We start from the raw sequence: 12,786 nt of genomic DNA, 5'->3' as shown, positions 1-12,786 counted from the left end.
AACGCTCTGCAGTGAATTCTGGGCATTAGAATTTTAGACCAGGGCCAGGTGGGGAACCTCAGGAGGTGTCTGGGCTGGGGGCTCAATGTTCGAATGAGTTATTTGTAATGGGGATGAACGAAGTGAGATGTCGGGGAGAGGGAAGAGTGACCACTTCCTGGAACTGTCAGATGCACAGGAGACCCTCACCCCTCTGGGGGTTCCCCAGAGCGGGGAAGAGAGGGTCTTGGGTAGTGCTCGATTCTTCAGTACATGTACCAAAATTGGAGAGGGTGTGAGTTTCCCGCAGGAGGGATGTGGGGTTGTGACACCCCAACCCTCCCACACCTGGAGTTCAGAGGCCTGCAGTAGAGCTCCAGTGACATTGAACTCTTAGGCCTTGGGCTGGACATAGCTATGAGCCTCAGTTTTCTCATCTGTGAAGTGGGAATTGCATCCAGGTGAGGAGGAATGGGTGGGACAGGAATGCGTCTGAGGACCAAATGAGTTGCTGAGTGTGGAGGTCGTTTGAAGATGGGGTGCCAGGGGCATTTGATGACCTAGTCTCCTATCTATTCAGCACAAAGTCACTCAGAAATGCCTTCCAGCCCTCTCACAATTAGATCTACTTCTCTCCCACATGAGGCCTAGGGCACACGTTGATTGAGGTTGGGGCCTCTTTGGGGGCTTCTGGGAACTCCCCCCAGCACCCTTCACCCAGGGCTGCTCTGTGCCGCCCACTGTCTGCCTCTGATATTCACCGTGAATCCGGGCCCCCAGGGCTGCTGGGATGATGCATGAACCATGGCACACGCACACACACGTGTGACTGCCTGACTTGTGGGTACACTCAAAGGGAAGTGCTGCAGCCCCCACACCTGCCCCAGGATGGCACCACAGAGCCTGACAGGTCTAATAAGAATTCTGTACCCACAAAAGGGTCAGGTGTGGGGGGTCTTCTCTGATGGCATATTGGAGCAGAACAGCCACCCTGGCTAAGTGTCTCAGAGCGGTCCCACCCCATCCCTAGCCAGTGGTCACAGCTGGAAAGCGCCCTCCAGAGGGTGGTGGGTTGTTGTTTGGTCGAACATGAACGAATCAGACTCTGTGGCAGAGACGAGGCCACTCCCAGGGGTCTAAATGAGGCTGGGGCAGCAGAGCAGAGCTGGAGTCTCATGAAATAATATCACCCTGGCTGCCACCCAAGGGAGAGGCTCTGGGGAAACCACATCCTACTGCTTGCCATCACTGGGAAAGACACACAGAAGAGCACAGGAACACACACTGTGAGGTCCACGAGCCCCCAGGCAGATGGCGACAGGCACAGATGCCAAGGCACACACTCAGACACCTCTCCTCGTGATGAAACTGTCTATGCACAGTGACGTGAGTACATATGGAGGTGGCACCCACGCAGAGACAGATACCCATGCTGGCCGGGGGGCAAAGTCAGGCACAGAGGCCACGCACGAGCATGCACGTACACACAGGCAAGATGAACAAAGATGTACTCAGAGGGACAGACACGCGAGGACACGCAGATTCCTACAGAGGCACATACAGACAATACAAACAAGCATGCAGCAGCACACGCCATCACAGAGAGGGGCATATATACACAGAGGTCTATATACAGACACATTTACCCAGAGATAGGTGCGTGCACACACCCCACTTACAAAATTAAATGCATCTGACGTACACACAAGCTCATATGGCCAAACTCAAAGTCTCTCTCTCCCCACCATGAGTCATAGGGGCAGATGATAGGGTCCTCCCAAGGCATACACACACACATCTCAAATAGTAAAGGTGCCGTTTCTATCACAGATAAAACCAAAACTGCGAAGGAAGTGGGAGTCCAGGACGGAGAGAGAGCCAAAGGCAGGGAATGGGAGGTTGAACCAAGACCCTCTGCTTGCCCACTCCCGCCATGGCCAGGGGGGGGTCCTCCCCACGTTCTCCAGAGCCCCCAATCCACTTCTGGGTCGGCCAACACTCAGAAGGCATTGCTGTCCCAGAAGCCCTCCTCCCCGTGCTGGACGAAGATCCCCAAGCCCTGTCACAAGATGGACTCTGCCCCCCAGCCCACAGTCTCCAACTCTTGCCCCCATGGAAAGGGCTCCCAAAAGTACCCCTTGAAGGGTAATAGCTGTCTCCCCCAAAGAAGGCCAGACAACACCAGGGTGGAGAGGTGAGCCAGGAGACCAGGGATAAAGGTGAGGGGCATCGGCACTGACCCCAGCCACAAAGGCTGGATCTCAGGTAGGAGGCCCCCAGATTTCTGCCTGTCTCCTTCTGTCTGCTTTTCTCTCTTTCTCTGCCACGGTAGCAAATCCCTTTCAGCCCTCTCCCTGACGCTCCTTGGAGGCTCCTGGCAGCCCCTTAGAAGCAGTTAAAGTGATCTGATACAAGGAACCTTGGACACAGCACAGTCTTCTGAGAACGTGGACAGTCTTCTGCCCCAAAGTGCAGCACGCCTCACTCCTGAAGGTAGACCTGCAGCTCCCCAACTGTTCCTGCCACCCCACCTTTCAATATACAGATCCCAGCCAGAGTAGGGGCTCCCCTGCTCAGCCCAGGACCTGAGAAAAGGTACCAAGAGTCAATTGGCTAAGGGAGTCTCTTAAAAGGCAACTTTGGGGGCCAACAATAGCAGGAAAAGGATAGGGCTGGGAGCCGGGGAAAGGTCCACCTTGTCTCCAAGCCTCCTCCCCACCCTGGCTCTGGTGTCCTCAGTACTCACCCAAGAGCATTCTCTGCTTAGGAGGCACCGGAGGCACCGGGCGCCGCTGAGCTGAGTGTGGAGCGAATGAAACCCAGCCCGAGAGTGACAGAGGGAAGGGGTGGGGGATGTGAGGGACAGGAGGGAAGTGCACGAGGGAGGGACTCCTGCTCCTGCCTGGAAAGCAGCGATCGCCAGGCCCCGGCTCCCCTTGCTAGCAAGGAGCTGCACGGGGCTTGGTTTCCTCCATCCCAACCAGGGGTGGGAAGAACGGGGCACTTCTTTCTCCAAGAGTAGGAAGTGGGGCAAATAAGAGACTCAGGGTGGCGGCAGGGGCGTCCACTCCTGGAGAGTCCCTGTCTAGTGATTCTTACACTGAAGCGAAGAGTTGACCCCAGGCCCCGGCTCCCCTTGCTAGCAAGGAGCTGCACGGGGCTTGGTTTCCTCCATCCCAACCAGGGGTGGGAAGAACGGGGCACTTCTTTCTCCAAGAGTAGGAAGTGGGGCAAATAAGAGACTCAGGGTGGCGGCAGGGGCGTCCACTCCTGGAGAGTCCCTGTCTAGTGATTCTTACACTGAAGCGAAGAGGGTCTCTCTCTGCCCACAGAGACCTCTAGGAAAGGAGGTGTTGCCAGCCCCTTCTCTGCCTGCCAGAAAGTTCTTGCTGCTGAACTTCGAAGCCCTTACTCAGGGCTCCCTGCTGCAGGAGCCCCCTTCTCCTGTCCATCCATCCCCTTAGATTGACCTCTTTCTGCTGACACTGAGGCTCAGAGAGGTGTAACCACTTTGTTCCAGAGTGCTGGCCATGGAGGGGCGGGGGGAAGGGCGCCCAGGTGGCTTGCCCCTCTTAGTCCAGTACCTGGACTGTCAGACCTGCGACCTGGGCAATGCCAGGAAGGGGTGGTGGTCGGCATCTGATCAGCTAGGACTTCTGACACCTCTCCCTTGCCTTCACCCTTTCCTCTCCACCACCACCCCCCTTTTCTCTCCTCTATTTGCCCCTTTCCTCCCTCCTCCTCCTGAAAACGGGCTGTCTATTCACCTGAGCACCTGGTGGCTGGGAGGGGGGTGGACGGGGAGAGGAGACAGCCAACCCGCAGCTGGATCCAGTCTGACATTCCAAGCCTGGGTCCCAGCGTTCGCCCCCCACCCCCTCAGCATCCTGTCTCCACCAGACAATAACTTGTAATCTCTGGAGCAGCCAGTACCTGAGCCGCAAAGAAGGTCTGGGGAGGGGTTGGCAGCAGCGGCTCCTGAAAACAGGTTTGTTAGGAAGAGGCTTTGGGGGAAGGACTTGCTGGTGTAGGGAGAAAAAGGAAACTCAAGCCCAGAGCTAATTAACCCACCCAGAGACACAGACGAAAGCTTTGTCTTCAGCCAGGGCAGGGATCTGAGCTAAGCCCCTTAATTCTCCACCCAGATGGCCTTGCCTTTCCTGGTGGTCCCTGGGGGAGGTGCTGATGGTCAGGTTCACACCTGGCAGAGGGGGATGCATGGCTGTCCAGGAGGAGCGAGGGGCACTTCTATCACCTGCCACTTAAGCATAGCAGCAAGAGGCACTGGATAGATTGCGAGAACTTCTCAGTGGCCTTGAGGGAGCACAGTTTCTCTGAAACATGTACCCAAACACCTCAGGATGGGTTGGGGGTGGATTGAGGAGGAACCAGCAACCCAGGGACATACTGAAGAGATGGAGGGACAGGCTGGAGGGCTTCCGGGGCCTCCTGATGAGACTGAAATTAATCCATCTGCGGGGAGTAGGGGGTGAGGAGCTCATCAAGCCAGTGACTCAGGCGTGACCCAGCTCAAGGTCTTTGATCTCTGGGGCTCAGAATGCAGCCAGAGGCCTCTGCAGTCCAAGACTTGGAGAGGAGATGGAGGGACTGATTAGAACAGGAGCTAAGAGAGGCCTGAGGGTGCAGGGCAGGGGACGGTCTCAGCCTGCCACTCATCCCTTCCTGCCCGCAAAGGCACAGGGAAGTCTGGTGCAGCCCTCTTTGCCGTGAAATCCACTGTAGTCTGACTCCATCTCTGCTTTCCTGTCCCCATAAGTACCTACCCTGCACTCCCACCCAAGGCCCATCTGGCTATTTCTGTAAATCAGAGCTTAAAACATTTCCAAAATTTCCTTCTCTCCCTTCTAGTGTCATGTTGCAATGGATGATGGAGGACGGGGTGGGCCCTGAATTGAATGGCTGGATCGGTCCTGCCTAGAGATAGAGGAGGGACCCATTCACTTTGGGAGAGTCCCTTCTCTCTCCCTAGCTGTCCCAGGCAGAGTGGGAGACGGCTGGCATCTCCCCATTTTTCAGGTGAGGACATGAAGGTACGTGGCAGAGGAGAGGCCATGGAGCCTGAGGACTTGAGGAGTCATCTGTCCTAGGAGCTGGTCTGCCTTCTCTGGGCCATCCCCCCTCCCCGCGGGGCCACCTCTACTCCCCATCCCTAAAACACGAAGGCTCTCTGCCGCAAGCAGGGAGAGCATGTGAGATCGGACTTAGGGTCAGAAACACTAGGATTTGAACCAAGCTGTGTGGCCCTGGGTAAGTTGCTTAAACTCTCTAAGCTCCAGGATCCGAGTTTCTGACATGAGGACTGAATGCCATCATCTATGCCTGGGATGGCTCGGTGGGGCGGGCACGCCATGCTGCGTGTGGATGTGCTTTGTAAATTCTGTTTACAAAAGCTCTGAAGCAGATGCTCAACTTGGTGCTAGAGATAGGTCACAGCTGCTTGCCCAGGTGTCCCCCATCCCCTGTGCTAGCCCAACATCTGCACTAGAGATTAGAGCCAGGAGGGTTGAATAAGCAAACTTTTTACCTACAAATGTTCAAGAACCACCTAAAATTGTTTAGGGGTGTGTGTGTGTGTGTGTGTGTGTGTGTGTGTGTGTGTGTGTGACAGACAGACAGACAGACACAGATGGTCAATAGGGTCATTGAGTTGGGCCTTATTGGGGCAGGTGTTTCTGGTGCCCACACCTCTTGTGGTGAAAGATGGCTTAAGATGCATTCCTGAAGAATGAAAGGGCTTGCTGTGTGGGAGAAAGATGGGGTGGAGGGTGGGCTGGGAAAGTTGGGGAAGAACCTGGAGGAGGGGAATGGGGAAGTGTGGGGACCTGCTGTTTCCCCATCCTGTGCCCCCTCCCAGGTGTTTCAGGATCACTGTGAGCTGGGAGCTGGGGTGGCTGAGTGAGGAGGCCTCTGACCCAGCATTCGCCAGGAAGCTCAGAGAGGGAAGAGCTCTATCTCCCCCCAATATCTCCCTCTCATGGACAGCCTCGGGAACAGGAGCCAGGGAGAGGGACCCTGCCTCACTGCCTGTGATGACCTGTCACTGTGCAAGCTGCCAGCCCTGCAGACCCCTAATCAAAGTGACAGCTCCTGGAGGCCTCCCAGGGAGGGAGATCCTAAGGGGCATGGCTAGAACGTCCCACCCCCACATCTTCATTGCCCTCTCGTGGAACAAGGACTGAGACCTCAGTGTCTAGGAACAAAGCAGTGTGTTAACAGCCCCTGAGCCTCAGAGGAGGTAGGTATGGCTCTCTCCATTTCTGAGGCTGCCCGAGTTGGCCACACCCTAAGGACTCTGCTCTGGCCCAGTACTGATGGCCTGATACACTTCCCCTCACCCCACACCCCACCTCAGGGCAGTTGCTAGCATCTTCTTTCTAGGGGCGGCCTCCTCAACTCCCAGCTCTCAGAGAGTCAAGGAGACAGGAGAAATCCATGGGAGAGTGAGTGATGGTTGCATGTAGGGCAAGGATGAGGGGTCCTCAGATTCCCAAGGAACCCTGGAATACTCACTCTCCCATGCTTTCCGCTCACTCCTCTTAGCCTGGAGGTTGTAAAGATCTGGCCCCATGGCTGGCTTCTCCTCCAGACTGTGAGTGCCCAGAGGGCAGGCACAAGCACTCCTCAGAGTAGAATCCCACATCCTGCAGGGGCCAGCCTGGGGCCAGCACAAGGCTGGAGAGCGAGGCGATGGACTGACGATGACCAGAAGGACCATGCCTTACTAAGTCCCATTCAACGATCTGGAGAGGAGGACCAGGCATCACGTCTCCTGGTGCCTCGCCACACACCTACCCAGTACTTGGGGGATGAAGACTGTGGGAAGAGGGAAGCCAGGTGAAGGGGGTTCCCATCCCTCTGGGCAGCCCGACTCTGGCCACAGGTGTCCGGCACTGTGGTCTTTTCTCCTCATGCCCCACCCGCTCTCTCCACACTGGTATGGTGGGTGGGGAAGGGAAGAGGGAGGGTTTGTACCGCAGGGACCACTACCCAGAAGCAGGGCCTGAAAAAGAGCTGTATGAGAGGACAGCGGGGGTTGGACAGCGTTCTCGGGCCACAGAACTGGCCTTCTCCATCCAGCACTGCCATCCAGGCCTGCATCCCTCTTGGCGGCCCCCTTTCTGACAACAGAACTGCCCGTCACAACATCGCCTCGGCTAGAGTCCTCTTTGGCACCTCCCTCCCTTGTGGCCCCCACATCCCATCAGTCACCAAGTCCTAATGGTTCTGCTACAGAAGGCCCCAGAATCTGTTTCCTCCATCCCATCCTCTTTATTCTCATGTACCCCCAAGTCTTACCCTTCTCCCTCGCCAGCCTCTAAAAACACTAACTACTCCTGCTCAAAACCCTTCCATGATGCCTGTCATCTTCCTTTTTTAGGCCGAACGCTTGGCCTGCCTTCGAGGCCCTCACAGGTGGCTCCTGCTCACCTCCCACCATACTTGCCACGTGCCCGGCACTGCCCACTGCTCCTGAGAAGCCAAGGACCTTAGGCCTTGGCACATTTGCAGCAGCTGTCTCCCTGCCTGGGATTCCCTTTTTGTCTCCAAGATCCCATTTCAACGTCACTTCTCTGAAGCTTTCCCTGTCAATTCACTTCTCCCTCTGTCTGCTGACTTCTCGAAGTCATTTGCAGCAGCTGTCTCCCTGCCTGGGATTCCCTGTTTGTCTCCAAGATCCCATTTCAGCGTCATGTCTCTGAAGCTTCCCCTAACTCCTGTCAATTCACTTCTCCCTCTGCTGACTTCTCGAAGCGCCCCACACCCACCCCATGAAGCCTGTTGTTGTCTTAGCCAGACTCGTCTGCATGGGTAGTTATTTAGACAGCACTGTCCTAACAGGTGGGTGTGTCGCCTTTTAAAAATATGGATCCTCAGGCAAATACTGTATCTTCTCACTTACATACAGAACCGAAAAAAGTTGAACTCATAGAAGTAGAGTAGAATGGTGGTTGCCAGGGGCTAGGGAGTAGGGGACATGGGGAGATGTTGGTCAGAGGGTACAAACTTCCAGCTATAAAATAAGTAAGACCTGTGGATCTAATGCCCAGCACAGCGACCATATTAACAATTAACCGCGTTATATACTTGAAAGTAGGGGAGAGAGTACATCTTAACTGTTATCACCACACACACACACGCACAATTATAATTATATGAGGTGTTGGAGGTGTTAACTAACCTTATTGCGGAAATCACTTTGCAATGTATACGTGCATCTAATCATGACATTATACATCTTACACATTATGGACATTATTTGACCATAATGCCTCAATAAAGCTGTGAGAAAAAAAAATACGACTCCCTAAAACAGAAGCTTGTACTGAGTAGGATGTCTATGAGTATTTGATGAATTAACGAGTGACTCTGAACTCCAGAAACATCCATACAGCCAGATACACTCTTACTCAGAGTCACACCCTCGGTTCCCAGCCAGCCTCAGTGCTCAGGCGGAAAAGCTGGCATACCAGCCATCAGAGCATTCCCTGCCTTGCTTATGGCCTCTGTTCACAATGTCCTCTCTCCCCTTCCCCCTGTGCCAAGCTTGACATATACTCCTTCCTTCAGGAAGCCTTTCCTGGTGCCCTCAGGTATAATCGCCACCCCTGGGGGTATGTCCCACGAAGCACAACACTCATCTGCTCTTTTTGTGTCTGTCTCAGCCCCAAAGACTGACTCAGTCTTTGGTGGTGGTACGGGGGTGGAGTGGGGGTTGAGGAGGGAGACTGGAACTTATTTGTCTCCAGTCCCCAGGTGGTACGGGAAACACAGTGGGTGCCCCAAATATTTACCAAAACAACAGCCAGCCCTGTACAGAGCTCAGAGTGTAACCCTCTGGCAAAGCTACCAACCTGGGCTGCAGGGTAGGTTTCCAGTGGCTGCCCCCAAGATCCAGGCAGAAGTTTAGGCCTTTCCTGCCTCTCCATGCTGGGCCTGGTTCTGAACCTGTTTCTACTGCCAGCCGGCAGCCTGCCTCTCCTTATTTTCCCCATGGCCCCTATGTGCCTGTCAGCTGGAATCACCCTCATGAATGCATTCACCCATTTCCCCCAGAAATCTGCCTTGCAAGCAGCTGCCCCTTCAGTGCTTGAAGCCAAAACTCTGCAACGTCACCCCAGACAAGGGGAGGAGGAAATCCTGGCCAGGAGTCCAGTGGCCAGAGGAAGAAGGGCTTCCCTGGTCTATCCCTCAGCCAGAGTGTCATGTACCTTGCTGACCCTAGTGTCCAGGGACCAGAGCAGGAGCCTGGGATACCCTAAAGGTGAGGCCCTTGCCTACCCCCACCAAGAGGGCTCCAGACTGGGGTCTTGGTTCCAAAAGATTCCACAGGGAGACCCCCGGACCCAAAAGGACCTCAAGAGGAGGCCTCGGACCTAAAGACCCTCAGATCTTGAGAGACCCCAAGAGGGTTGTCCAGATGCGAAACAAAACTCGAAGGCATCTGGGGGACTTCAGACCCTAAGACCCATTGAGGGCATCCCAGACCCAAAGACCCCACAAAGACCCTTTAGAGGGGCCCAGAGCCAAGTTTGTGGGCACAGTGCCCCTCCACACTTACCCGGCCCCGCGGGGGCCTTTCCTAGGCTGAGCTGCCGCAGCCGCCTCTGGTGGGCCCGTCCCTCACAGTGCACCTGGGCCTGGGCCGCGGAGTTCAGCTGGATGTTGCAAACATCACAGAGTGTGTACGATGGTCGTTTTCTCTCCCGCTTGGGCTTAGGTGGTTCTGGGGCCCGAGGTGGGCACTCAGCAGCTCCAGATATGGGAGGTTCCTTCTCAGTGGAGGGAGATGGGCTCAGTGGTCGCTTCATACCTAAGCAGATAGAGAGGGAGACAAATAAAGGCTGAGTGTTGTGAACACATAGAAGGAACAAGTCGGGTTCAAGACCCAGAGATGTCTGGGCCCTTTATGCCAGCTGAAACTCTCCAGCTATTGGAAAGCCCCAACCTAAGGATGGCAAAAGGGAGCATAGTAAGGTCTATTTCAAACAAAGCAGCATTCATTAAAAGGCAGAAATATCTGGAAGAGAGCCAGAAATGTCTACCTGTTGGGTGGCCAACACCTGGGGACATGACCACAGAGCAAAGAGAGATTTGGGTCTTGGAGAACAGGTGGGCACCGAGGGACAGGCAGCAGCGAGGTTGGTGGAGTCACATTTTGGGAAGCCAATGCCCTGTTCTCAGCCCTGCGGCAGGAGCTGACAATCCTATGACAAGCAGGCATGTGGCGCTTGCTGGAGACGCAGCAGCCGCTGGCCAGGGTAGTGATTGCAGAAACCCAACCTCCCTGTGTCCAAGGCCCGGCTGGGTGACATTTACAAACGGTGACAGTGTGTGAAGCCATCCCCACCCTGTCCCATGTGGGTCCAGATGCTCCCTGCTATCTTGGCCACCCAACCTGTGGCAACAGTTGGTATTTTTAGTAGAGACCTGGGCCCTACAGACACACACACACACACACACACACATCCTGGGCCCTGCAGAGCTTGCATATCACCCCTCCAGGCCTCTTATCTCCTACACTAACCCTTTCCAACTCATTTCTCTGAAACTTTCCCTCCTGATTCCTCTGCCTCTAACTGGCTCTATTCCGGTGCTGCTCAGTGACCTTTCTCAGACTGAAATGTGTCCATTTTTCTTTCCACTTCCTTTCTGAATCTGTGTGCATGTTTCCTGCTTCTGCTTCAGACTGGGGACTTCCTGAGGGCAGGGCCTGTGTCCCCCTCACCAGGACAGAATTCCTGAGTTCGGGGATTATGTCTCTCTCTCAGACTGGGGGAGATCCAAGGCTAGGGCCTGAATGAGGCATGACTGAGCCCATCTTTCTTGTTATGGACCGAATTGTGTCCATCAAAAATTCGTATGTCCACGTTCTAACTTCTGGTACCTCAGAATGTGATTGTATTTGGTGAGAGGGTCTTTAACGAAGTAATTAAGTTAAGATGAGGTCATTTGGGTAGTCCCTAATCCAATATGACTGGTATCCTTATAAGAGGAGGACATTTGGACACAGACAGTTACAGAGAGAAGACCGTGTGAAGACACAGGGAGAAGGCAGACATCTGCAAGCCAAGGAGAGAGGCCTCGGAAGAAAATAACCCTGCCGACACCTTGACATCAGATTTCTAGCCTCCAGAATCGCGATAAAATAAATTTCTGGTGTTGAAGCCACTCAGCCAGTGGTACTTTGTTTTGGCAGCCCAAGCAAACTAACACATCCCCCTAAAGGGCATTTCCTGTGTCCTTAAGCTCATGCTCATTTTGCGAATTAGACCAAGTGAAGTCAAGCGATGCCCCAATAGTCTCATAAGGCCACACATCCAGTGGTGGAGCCAATGTATAAACAAAGAAAATGAATTTCTCAAGTCCACAGCCAAGAACCTTCCTGCATTCCCTGGACCCAGCCCCCACTCTCAGTAAGCTGCTCGTCACTTTTGTGGGCAGTCATCCCACACAGCGGGTCTGTCATTACATGTGTGAGGACTATGTGTGAATAGAACAGAAGGGAACAGTAATTAAGAGCATGCGCTCGCTGCTGACTCACACCTGTTCGAATCTCAATTCTGCCCCTTACTGGCCATGTGATCTGAGCCTCAGTCCTCTCATCTGTGTCTCTGTGAAATGGGGGTGATACATAACAGTTCCTAAGTCATAAGCACATTATGAGGATTAGATGAGCTGATCTATATAAACACTTCTCAGTGTCCTATAAAAGTCAGCTATTATTAATCGGAGGTGTATCTGTTTTGCAGCGTATGAGTGGAGTCACCTGGTCTGTCACTCTGCATGTCTGTCAAGGCATACCTGGGTCACTGCAAATGCTTCTTTTACCCCATCGTTGGCTGAGGCGAATCTGTGTCACTCACTGTGTGCATGTCACAGGGTAGCTGTATAATGATACAGTGTCATTATGCCCATATCATGGAATGAGACTGTCACTGAATGTCTGAGACTCGCCATGTGTTATGGGTTGAATTGTGTCCCCCCACAAATTTATATGTTGAAACTCCCGATACTTCAGAATATAAGATACGACCTCGTTTGGAAATAATGTCATTGCAGATATTATTTGTTAAGTTAAGATGAGACCATTCTAGAGTAGGGTGGCTCCCCAAACCAATATGACTGGTGTGTTCTTATAAAAGAGGGAAATTTGGACACATCATGCGCATAATGTGAGAACGCCATGTAAGGATGAAGGAGGAGATTGGGGTGAAGCTTCTATAGACCAAGGAACACCAGAGATTGCCAGCAAACCACCAGAAGCTAGGGGAGAGGCATGGAACAGACGTCTTCATGGCCCTCAGAAGCAACCAACCCTGATACTTATCTTGGACATTTAGCCTCCAGAACTATGAGACAATAGATGTCTGTTGTTTAGACTACCTGGTTTGTAGTACTTTGTTACGGCATCCTAACTAACACACCATGAGTCTGACCCTGTGCTCTCATGGGTGCCTGATGATTTGATTTGAGGACCCTGCACTCTGCAGGATGGTGTGGCTGGTCTGCAGTACCAGAGATAGCCTCCAGGTGGCGCAGTGAGCATCTAGCAGGAAGCTAAGGGGTGGAACTCAGTACCCCTCCTTGCAGGGTGGACTTCACTCTTCCATACTCCTGGGGCCACTAGGCTGCCCCTCCCAGCCATACCAAGTTCCCGGGCACCATATCTGGAGTCCAGGTATATCTCTACCCACTGAATGCACACTGGAAGGTCACTCCTATCACCTCGTGAGAAGCAGCCCCCTTGAAGCTGCACTGAGACCCCACCAACATTGTGCACTCTCT

The sequence above is a fragment of the Pteropus alecto genome, unplaced genomic scaffold (genome assembly GCF_000325575.1).
Source record: "Pteropus alecto unplaced genomic scaffold, ASM32557v1 scaffold98, whole genome shotgun sequence".
Classification (NCBI taxonomy): Eukaryota; Metazoa; Chordata; class Mammalia; order Chiroptera; family Pteropodidae; genus Pteropus; species Pteropus alecto.
This window is presented reverse-complemented; position numbering follows the sequence as displayed.